This window comes from Sinocyclocheilus grahami, unplaced genomic scaffold (genome assembly GCF_001515645.1).
Source record: "Sinocyclocheilus grahami isolate Dianchi unplaced genomic scaffold, SAMN03320097.WGS_v1.1 scaffold37.1, whole genome shotgun sequence".
Lineage (NCBI taxonomy): Eukaryota > Metazoa > Chordata > Actinopteri > Cypriniformes > Cyprinidae > Sinocyclocheilus > Sinocyclocheilus grahami.
Window position 1 is genome coordinate 224,776 of NW_015505216.1, and position 11,843 is coordinate 236,618.

An 11,843-nucleotide genomic window follows, 5' to 3' on the forward strand; every position below is an offset into this window, starting at 1 on the left:
AACACTCAAGATGGGTTTGGTGCACACAGGGATAAAAAGTACCCCATGTGTACAATGAAATATACTGCTGTATTTTTAATGTTGTGGGCCTATTTTTCTGCTGGAGGTCCTGGACAACTTGTTTAGATACATGGCATCTTTGATTCTATCATATACCAACAGATACAAAAATCAAAAAGTGACTGACTCTGTTAGAAATCTTATAATGGGCCATGTTTGGATCTTCCAACCGGACAATAATCCAAAAACAAACCTTAAAAACAACACAAAAATGGGTCACTGGGCACAAAACCAAGCTTCTGCTATGGCCATTCCAGTTCCCTGACCTGAACCCTATAGAAAATTTGTGTGGTAAACCGAAGAGGAGAAGCACCATCATGGAGCTGGGAATCTGAAGGGTCTGGAGAGATTCTGGATGAAGGAATGGTCTCTGATCTCTTGTCAGTTGCTCTCTAACCTCATCAGGCATTATAGGAGAAAACTCAGAGATGTTTTTATGCCAAATGGAGGTTTCAAAAAGCATTGAATAAAAGGGTGCCGTTAATTGTGTCCAATGTGTATTAGAGAAAAACATTTATGTCATAATGATATTTCCCCCCATTTTAAATTCTTATTCTCCAATGAAAGGTTACATTTATGTGAAATTTTTAAATAAAAGATCAAAATGATGAACAATGCAGATTTATTTTCACAGTCTTCTTTGATCATATTTACCAAGGGTGCCAATAATTCTGACCACGACTGTACATGTACATGACATATGTCTAAAAATGTATTACACATATATAAACATATATGTTTGTGTATGGGCTAGATATACACTATATGTTAATAAATTAAACAATATTAAAAATATATATTTTAATTTCTAATAGGATTCATATATGTTCTTATATGGAAACGGAATACATATATTTGTGTATGGAATTATTTTTGTATTACATGCAAGAATGACAATAATACAGAGTCAGCACACAAGCGAGTATTAGATGACAATTTTTGTGTAAATGACCAAACTACTAAAATCTTTTTGCTGTTATGTTGTTGTGTGCTTCATTGTCCCTTTCAGTGTGGAAACTTCTTGTTTCGTTTCTAGTTAGGACATGATGTCATCCTTCTCATTACATTTAACATCGTCATACGTTTTGTATAACTTTACCAAAAGCTTATTTGTATGGTATTCCAATTGGAACAAGAATATATTTTAACGTATATTTTACTATAATGCATGCACAATTAGTTGCATATGCCAGGTAGTGGGAAGCCTCTGGGCAAGTGTCCAATCTGCAGGCAGGTTAATCTCTACTTCAAAATTGAATGAACATATTACACAAAGCCACATAATACTGAACACAACACACCAGTTCATACGCAGTACACTGAATGAGTGAAACAAAGCTAACGGTTTACATTCATTAGGCTGATTGACTTGGTGCTTGAGGTAGAGGAATCAGGCTTCAGAGGTGGCCAAAAGGCTTTTGATCCTTACATTAAGTTGTCTTTTCCATTCTTGGTTATTTTGGTCCTTCCAAAGCAATTCTGCATGCAATGGATCACACTGTTTTATTTCCTATATGATCACATGCTGAAGCAACATGGGGAAGCAACATATTACTAGTGATAATTACTTTCCTCAGGAACTAGTAGGGTAACTAACTACAAATACGATTTCAGCAATATTACAGTTACCATCCATAAAATATCTATACAATGTTACTTTTGTTGCCTCACTCCTACTGATTTGAAATCCAGCAATCCTCTCATCTCTAGATCCATTTTCATACTAGTCAGAAAATTTGACAAGAACATTATTGTCAAATGTAAATTGTGGCATTACACACACTTGCATTACAAGGCTTGTCCACCCACATCCCTTTGATCTTGATATACTTTATTCTCAACTTTTATCAAAAGTCTTTCTAGAATCTTGTGTGAATATTGACAACATATATATAATATGTATATAATTTATGAGATTAATCACATTCTATCGGAATTATCGTAAACATGAGTTTCCTAGTTGGAAATTGGACATGAACGGGCCATTGTTGGGTGGGTAATAACCCAAGTAATAACAAATTTGAAAGCAGTGATGAGTAATAAAAAATAATGTTATATATATATTTTTTTATTATTATTTTTTTTAGTAACAAGCCTAACACTGCAAATGAAAATACTCTCTCTCTCTCTCTCAAATGGTATCATGCTTATTTTGTCCAAAGAAATGTGAAGAAAATCATAGAAAACCGTATTCCCTCTTCTACAGATCTGTGACAAGGGTAGTGTTTTTAGGGTCATTGTGTTAAGATGTCTTACAGCAGTATCGTGCACAATTCTGGATGTTTTCAGACTCAAGTCGCACTGAGGACAGTTTTTCTTCTTCTACTTTTCTACTGCTGACACAGCCCGCAGCCGCATGTATAACCGGATTAAGACAATCTGCTACTGAGACTGATAATCTTATGCACAGGGGGGGGAAACGCCTCACAGTTTCTCTTTTCATTTATTTATCTCATCCATTCGTCTATTTCATGCACCTTTGCCTCGGGGTCCACATTTCTGCACATTCACTGAGCCGCTAAGCGGCGTTCAGAGATGCTAACCTCAACTGCTTCACCTTCACCGACAGAGCCAGACAGTCATTAATCAAAATGAAATGAAGATTTGAGTCGACGCAGCATACACTTCTGCATGGCAGAGATGTGTTGATAAATGACTGTGTTTCTCATTTCAGTCAGACTGTTCAATGATTCATGTTTTCGTTGAGGTGTACGACAAATTTGTTTTGAAAGGTAATGCTGCTGAGACTATGTATTTTGGCACAATATAAATAGTTTTCATTTGAATATGCAGATTTGCTTAGCTCTTGGCAAATATATGACTGATTATTGATTAGGGCAGTGAAGTCAATATCTGCAGCAGCAATTTTCTTTCAGATATTGATTGAAAATAGAAAAGCCGCAGTAGCATTAGCAATCATTGTTCTGGGGCTATACGTGGTTTATAGGTACCATCTGTCAATATCATGGACTTTTAGTTTGTTTTCTTTCCTCATGTTTCCCTTGACCTAGTTTTCTGTCGTGCCTGATTAGTTCATTCTGTTCACCTGTGTCTAGTTAATTATGTTTATTTGTCTGTGAACTTAAGTTCCTGTCTGTGCTGAAGTGCCTGCTAACAACTGAATGCTACCCCAGATAGTCGTTCAGTGTGAAACCAACAGTGATGCGACGTCTTTGAAAATCGTGCAGTGTGAACTCGGCATTAGTTTGTCAGATCCTTTCTATGTTTTCACGTGTGCTAATCCTTCCTCTTGTGGATTTACCTTCTGTGTGGAATATTAAAGATAATTTTACCTTCATCATCTTCGTGAGTGTTTTGAGTGCACCTGAGTGTGACAGAAGATCCGACCAAACAGGAAATTAAGCCGTATGTTTCCCCTCGTTTCTTTTCTTGTCCTCGAGGGAATTTTGCTGCCTTTGTGTAGTGGGTACTGATGAGAAACGGATCCCAGTTTATCGACTACCATGCTGATGTGGAACTCACCAGCCCCACTCCGAACCCAGAGCCCTGCCAAATACCACCCCGCTGTGCAGAGCAACAGCCAGGGCCCACCGCAGACGGAGAGCCATCGCCCACCTCGACCGACGAGCCATCGCCTAATGGAGCGACAGAGCTGAGGATCGCCCCGGAGCCAGAGCCTCATGGAACGTCTGACCAGGTGCGTGAGCCGGCAACAATACCTGCCACAGAGGATTATACAGTATACGGTGGATTATACAGCCACCGCTGTGAGCTGCAGCTGGACTCAGGGGATTTAATAGACTTTTATTCAGAACTATCCAGTCTTCCATCATCATCATCTGAAATCTCTTCCTGTCCTGTTATGGCCATGGAGGCCGTTTATGAACTGTTCATCTGGTCTGAACTGTCTGTCTGTCCCATCACGAGCATGGAGGTCGTGCCCAAAATGTTTGTCTGCCCTCATCTGTCTGAACTGTCTATCTGCCCTGAACAGTCTGCCTGTCCTGTCTCAACCAAGGAGATCGTTCCCCTATCTCTGGTGCTCCCAGTGCTGGGAGTGGCCATTTGGTGTGTGTGGGCAGGACACACCATCCCTCAACCCCTGGACTGCTCAAAACTCCCACCCAGCCTCCCTCTCCAACCACCTCTTCATCAGTCCTCACCAACACCTCCGCTGTCCCCTGTCAGCCCCTCTGCTCACCCTCAGCCCACCATTGTTCAGGTGGGTTCGCCGCGGGTCTGCCAGTCTCCATCGGCGTTGTGGCTGGAAGATCCCTTTTCTCCGCCTCCACTCTCCGAGTTCCAGACTCGGCCCGTCGACCAAGCGGCTCCACCATGGCTCCTTGCTCCCTCCTCTCCGCCGTGGCACATCAGTCCACCAGCTCTGCCGGGCTCCCTCATCCCTCCGGCTCCACCTTGTTCAATCGTCGACCTGCCATCGCCTCAGGACTCCACTCCTCCGGCTCCGTTGGGCTCCTCCCTCCCTCCAGTTCCACCTTGGTCCTCTGTCGCTCCGGCTCCACCACAGCCTTCCGGATCCCCGGCTACTCCTCGGTTGCCTGAGCCATCTGCTCTGCCTTGGCCCTCCAGATCCTCCCCGTTGCCCTGACTCATCGGCTCTCTGTCTCCGCCCCGGGCTCCTCTCCCACCTGCTCCACCACTGTCGGTCGGCCCCTGGAGTCATCAGCCATTCCTCCACCATGGCTCCTCCCTCCATTGGCTCCCCTGTGGGCCGTCATGTTGGCTGTGGTCTGGGTCCCGCCTGGCTCCTCCTGCTCCAATCCGTCCTGTCTCCATCCTGGCTCTTCCCTCTGTCTGATCCGCCCTGGCTCCTCCTGTCTCCATCCTGGCTCTTCCCTCCATCAAATTCACCATGGTTCCTCCTTATTCCTCCGTGGCTCCTCCCTCCGTCATTGCCGCCCTGGTCATCCGCCTGCCTACCCTTCGCCATCACCTGTTACCATCCCAACTCCGCCCCTTTGTCCTCCTCCAAAGTCCCCTCCATCCCTCCTTTTTGTTACAGCGCGAAGTCGCGCCTGGCCGGAGGGGGGAGAACTGTCACTATCATGGACTCATAGTTTGTATTCTTTCCTCATGTTTCCCTTTACCTAGTTTTCCCTCGTGTCTGATTAGTTCATCCTGTTCACATGTGTCTAGTTAATTATATTTATTTGTCTGTGTACTTAAGTTCCTGTCTGTGCTGCCTTAGTTTGTCAGATCTTGTCTATGTTTTCACATGTGCTAAGCCTTCCTCTTGTGGATTTACCTTCTGTGTGGAATATTAAAGATAATTTTACCTTCATCATCTTTGTGAGTGTTTTGAGTGCACCTGAGTGTGACACCATCCAGATATCAATCATATTTCAAATGCAAATTTTAGGAAAAAAATATAGAGTAAGATCTTGATGTAAAGTTAAGAATTCCACTAATTAAATGGTTATTTACCAAATAACAAAAGAAGTACATGAGATATTGACAAATTATATTCTTTGCAAAAAGTGGTAAACTGCAAGTGTTACTTTAAAGAAATATTTCTACCTGATTTAACCAATATAAAGCAGTTTTGGTGCTATACTTTAACATGTTTATTAGGTTGATTCAGCAATATTCAAATTTTTGACTTGAATGAATCCAGTTAATTTATGTTACCATTTTATTCAGTGCAAGCTTAAAACATGAATCTATAATGCAGTTTTAAATTCAGTTCAGTTGTCAAGTAAATGTAAACTGATAAATTATTCAAATAAGACTGATAAATATGCCTTACCCATTGGGGTGCCAACTCCGTAGGCCTTGGAGTCTATGAGGCCTCCGATCTGCGTGAGGTTGCAGTTGCGCTGAGTGACAAATTCGATGGTGGTGGACTCCATAAGGAAAGCATAATCTGAGGTGAGTACACGTTCAATTCCTTCCTCGATGCTCTTCACCATGACTGAATGTCTTCGACTGCTCATGAACTCCCACATCTTATCATACGTGGAGATCTTTGTTTTCTGGGACAAGAAGTCAAATTCATTATCAGATTTTAATACATAAATGCTTCTTGACACATGATATGCTTTCCTTCCATTATGGCATTACATTTGCACATTTCAATAATAAACAGAATAGACAATATTTGAGCTTTAATACAACAACAACAACAACAAAAGCTACAAATGATCTAATAATAAATCTAAAATAAGAAATAAATGCTGAAATACACAGCAGCACAGCAAAATACTGACAAGTTCTAAAGTCTTTTCAGAGAAATAGCCTACCTTTTTAATAACACATTTATTTGTAAATGAAATCAAGACAAGCTAACAAAAGTGAAATTACTTGCACTCTTTGCATGAATTAATTTAATCATCAATGCTGAATAAGCATGGAATATATAAATCACGTTTGTTACATGCATTGTGTTTCACTCATTGTACTGACATTGGTTTTGACCAGTATTTAGAAATCACAAAGAAAAGTCAAAATATTTAACATACTAAAATAAATTAAATAAATGTGGACATATTTAATTATAAACATTTAAGTAATATAATGTATTCAACATATGAAGTCTTTCAATTCACTATTATGAACCTCAAATGATTCACAGATATTTGTCTCTAAAGTTGCATGCCTACAAATTCAAATGAGATCACATAGAATTATCAACCACCCACATACCAGCTTTTCTCGCTCACACTGCTCTCCTACTGGGAACACAAAGCGTATGCAGATATTTTTTCTAAATAATATTTTTAAGAGAAGTCATACAACTATTGGTTAAATTGTCATATTTGTGCCCCCTTTACATGATTACTACGGCACAAATTGTGGCAGAAGCATACAAATCTGTTTATGACTAATCCTGACTAATCTCCAAAACTGAAATGTGTACCAACAGCATGCAAATTAATACCATCTTATTCCAGTAGAACTACAAATACACCCCTAATCAACTTAGATATTAAGGTCAGTAGCAAGATAATTGCAAAGAATCTTCAACCATTTTAAACTCAGGTCTTTTTGTGCCTCTGAGAACACATTTGATGGCATTTGAAACCTAATTAAGTCACATACTCAAGGTCCTGCCTACCATTATTGTGTGTAATGACTTTTTGTGGCTGGTCGATATTTTAGATCAACTGGGTGATTTGCCAAGTGCCTATCAGAATCTTCTGGAGTTACCCTTGACAAATCAGCCGATTGCACATGTAGACTACGCCTGCTGATGAGGCAAAACCATAGGGGGCCGAGATAGATAGACAGAAAGAAAGAGCAGGAAAAGAAAACCTCAAGTGATAAATAACCAAATAAATATTTATTCTCATTGGTGTATTGTACTATTCAACTTGTATACAACTTGCATATGCATTTTTGTGAAGGCAGTCCACTAGGTTTTGGAACAGAGCTTACCATTGGACCATATGCCATAAAAACGTCTCAGGTTACTTATGTAACCATGGTTCCCTGAGAAGGACACGAGACACTGCGACCTCTAGGGGTCGCTATGGGGAACGCCTCAATGTGACCCGTGTCTGAATCATACATTCAAAACAACAACAACACATTGGCCAGCGACAGCCTATGATGTCACTATCGGTGCGACCACAGTATAAAGAGGCGCCGGGAGAACACGTCATCTGTTTCTTCTTCTGAAGCTTGCATCCGAAGCATGGCAAGGAAACTAGAGGACGCAGTGTCTTGTTCCCTTCTCAGGGAACCATGGTTACATACATAACCTGAGACGTTCCCTTTTGAGGGAACTTCAAACTGTGTCCTGTGTGTAGGGGTTGTTATGTGGAATGGTATACCCATGCCACCATGCTGAGGGGAGTGCATGCCAAACCCCAGGAGAGCACTAAGTACCAACTCTACCAAAGCTTTAAGGGAGTTGCCCCAGGGACGGTTAGACGGCTGTCAATGATATTATCCCCTACGGCCAAAGGCCTAAGCTACATACCCCATAAACGTACCTGTTAGGGCCAGGACTCCTGGGCCCAGGGTAGAGCACAAAGGCTTGGAATCAGGAAGAGATTCCTTTAAGGGGATACGACCAAGCACCTAGAATCGTAACTAGGTCTTGGCCTGTCACCCAGGGGGCTACCGCTTGCTCTGCATGAGCTTGCTGAAGGAACTGTCTCAACAGACCCCTAGTAGCAACACCCTGTTAAAGTAGGTATCACTGATGATACATAGGTAGAGTGGTGCCCAAGGTGGATCCGGGGCCTGACCGACTCAAAGGCGCGTAACCCCTACCATACAGGATTTTTAGAAAGAACGCAAAATGATTGATGTGCGAACTTATCACAGCGTGGATTTTAGGAAGTGCACAGAGACTTAATGTGCGCACTTACCATAACATGGATTTTAAAGATACCATTACTAAGGGGCCCTTGAGACTGTTTACTAGACAGACCTAGAGACCTTATGTGACCGTGGCACCCTGAGGGAGCAGTCCATAGCATATACAGAGCGCACATAGATGGAAATGGTGCATCCCATAGAACAATATGTCTGAGAAGTCACCGACTCATCATCATGTTCATAATGCTGGCCTGCCTAGCAGTAAGTTACCTAGCTGAGGGAGCATAACACCCAGCTTTCAGCCAAGAGGGGGAGACAGATGCTCGACCGACAGCATGTTCGTAGAAATCCTGATGGGTAAGCGTACTGCAAGCTTAGCCAAAAAAACTCAGCGTATCAGGGAGGCAAAGGAAGGGCCTAGTTCGCCTGATGTTGCTGGTTCCAGGTGCTCTGGGAAACAGAGAACTCAACTCTCAATGTGAGAGGAGAACTCCAACTCCGAGGTCATCACCGTAAAAGTCGATAGCCAAGGCTCTGAGTCCAGCAGCGGGGGTGCTCACCGAGGACCTACCCTAGACAAGGACAGAAACACACAGGTCCCGGCAACACTGCAAAGAATGCTAGCAGAAGGATTCACACAACCACCAGCAATGCATTTATTTAAAAATGGATCGTTCTCACCCACCATGGTTCCCGCGCTTGAGCTCCGTTCAGGAGGCGAAGCCTGAAGAAGCCTTGAGTCTGGACCATCAGTAAGGTAGTTTCTATGTAAGACACAGAACCAACCAAAACATCATAGGTCCAGCATAAGAGACTGCAGTGCAGGCGCAGGAGGTTCCTACCTAACCTTGGTCAGGTGGAGTTGATGGTGGTTATAGGAGAATTTAGGAAGGGGATGATGAGGGCAGAAGTTAAACCCCCTGAGGGAGGTGAGTAGATGTTTAGGTCTTACTCTGGTCCGGACGAGAGCATTGAGAATGCCTCGTCTGGATCACCTCCCTCAGGTCTTGCCTACCGGCCTATGACTCGCGCTTCCTCCTAGCCTCCTAGCAGGCGGGGAGGGGCATGAGTCACGACACTAGCCTTCTGTGCCCGTCTCTGATCCTCAGACCGAGACGAGCCAGGACCCCTCCATTGTTCACGCTCAGACTTGGACCTTCGTGGAATGAAGGTTTTGAAGGTTGCTGTGCGCGCCTTCGCCTCCCTAAACTTCTCGACCACCGTCTTGACGGAGGTACTAAAACGTTCGGAAGGCGAAACCGGAGCATCGAGGAGAAAGCCCTTCTCTTTCTTCCCGATATCTGCCAGGTTCACCCACAGATGTCTCTCCGTTACTTCCATGGCCGCCATAGATCTGCCCATAGCAGAGGCGGCCTGCTTAGTAGCACGGAGAGCAAGAACCCTGGTGCAGTGCAGCTCAGCTTCCTCGTCAGGGGAAAGGCCCTGCCCTTAATCCAGGTCTTTCAGCAGATCAGCCGGGTACGCCTGAAGCACCGCCATCGTGTGCAACGAAGCGACAGTCTGACCTGCTGCTGCGTCTTCCCGATATCTGCCAGGTTCACCCACAGATGTCTCTCCGTTACTTCCATGGCCGCCATAGATCTGCCCATAGCAGAGGCGGCCTGCTTAGTAGCACGGAGAGCAAGAACCCTGGTGCAGTGCAGCTCAGCTTCCTCGTCAGGGGAAAGGCCCTGCCCTTAATCCAGGTCTTTCAGCAGATCAGCCGGGTACGCCTGAAGCACCGCCATCGTGTGCAACAAAGCGACAGTCTGACCTGCTGCTGCGTATGCTCTGCCATTTAAGCGAGATGTATCCTGAAGAGGCTTAGATAGCAAGGATGAAGCCTTGAGAGAGGATGTCTCACCCACAGAGAGATAGCTAGCCAGCGTTTCTTCTATAGGGGGCATCCTCTCATAGCCGCTTTCATCCATCCCTTCTATGTTGGCATAACTCGTATGGATGTGAGAGGAAAACGGCCTCCTCCATTCCTTTTCGATCTCCGTATGGAAATCAGGAAGAAAAGAAAGGCTCACTTGAGCTGGGGGGCTATGGTCAGAAAGATAACGCTCGTCGAGACGAACTCGCGGCGCCATCTTCCTGGCCCGCTTCCACGGCAAGTCGAGCCTCGCTGTGGCACGTTCCATAACCTCCAATAGCTCATTATACGCAGGGCAGGAGGATTGGGAGGGCTCAGTCTCAACTTCTTCACCCCCCTCAGACATCTCCTGCTCTTCCTGGGCAGAACCCAGCAGAGCACTGGCCGCTGGATCAGATGATGTTAGGGAAATCACATCATAGTCATCCAGCAGCTCACCCTCGTCCGCGGCCAACGAGCAGGAGAGGGAAAGCCCCTCTTTAAACTCATCGGCCAGATCCGCCTGTGATCCCCATTAACTCATTCTCCTCCGTGCCTCAGCAGCGGTGGGTCCTGAAGTGCGGGGAGCAGACGGCTGCCCTTCCTTCCTCAAAAAGAGAGACAGACAAGAGCGGAGCTTTTTCATCGAAAAACGCTCACAGTGGACGCAGATTGACGCCTCTTTTTACTGTGGTCGCACCGGTAGTGACATCATAGGCTGCTCCGGCCAACGTGTTGTTGTTGTTTTGAATGTATGCTTCAGACATGGGTCACATTGAGGCGTTCCCCATAGCGACCCCTAGAGGATGCAGTTCGAAGTTCCCTCGAAATGGAACAATATTTTTCACAATGCAAGGCACCCATATTTTTAGAAGGATGTCTTTAGTACTAAAATATTACTTAGACACACACTTGATCATGTCTGACAAGATGGTTGTGCTTCCTGATACCGAACAAACCCCCACAATCCTTTGAGGTGACGAAAGTCCACCAGTGTCAGTTCTCTAGTATTTATCTCTCATGTTCACATCATTCTTCCCACATCACTGTGATCCTATCTGTGTATTTCGGTTTATTTGAGATTGTGTGCATTGATTAGCAGTGATTTGTCGAATACTTTGATCATGCTGAAGTGTTCACAGATTGCACTACTTTAATCTGCTCTTGGTTCTCGATCTGTTCTGAGGCTTTGATTAATTTACGACACACTACAATCAGACCCAAAGCATTCTCCGCTGTTGCTTTTATTGTTACAGATGACAAGAGAACGAAGAAGAAACAAATTTATTATCTGTTCTGACTCTGAGACAAATGGTAGAAAAATTGGTTGGTTCTGATTAATAGACGTCATTGTGGGAGTGATGCACTTTTTTTTTTTTTTTTATAAAAAAAGGATATGTTCCAGATGGAAAATATTTAACTAGCTTTTTGAATGAAAAGAAACATCCATCAGCTTTCACTGAGAAACATACACAAAACACACAACATTATTGATGTATTGGATTTGTGAAAGTAAGCATATGAGCCTGTTGTTGACTCCTGTGTGGACATTTTCTCTTCCAGTGATGTATTTTGTAGGCCAAAACCCTGAAACGAATTAGCATTTTAGCACAGGTTACATCATTCTAAAGTCTATATATATATATATATATATATATATATATATATATATATATATATA

At 43.6% G+C, this 11,843-nt stretch overlaps 1 pseudogene; it reads right to left on the reverse strand.

The window, feature by feature from the left end:
* LOC107581745 (glutamate receptor ionotropic, kainate 2-like) overlaps nt 1-11,843 on the reverse strand; it is a 250,680-nt pseudogene that overhangs the window by 24,497 nt on the left and 214,340 nt on the right.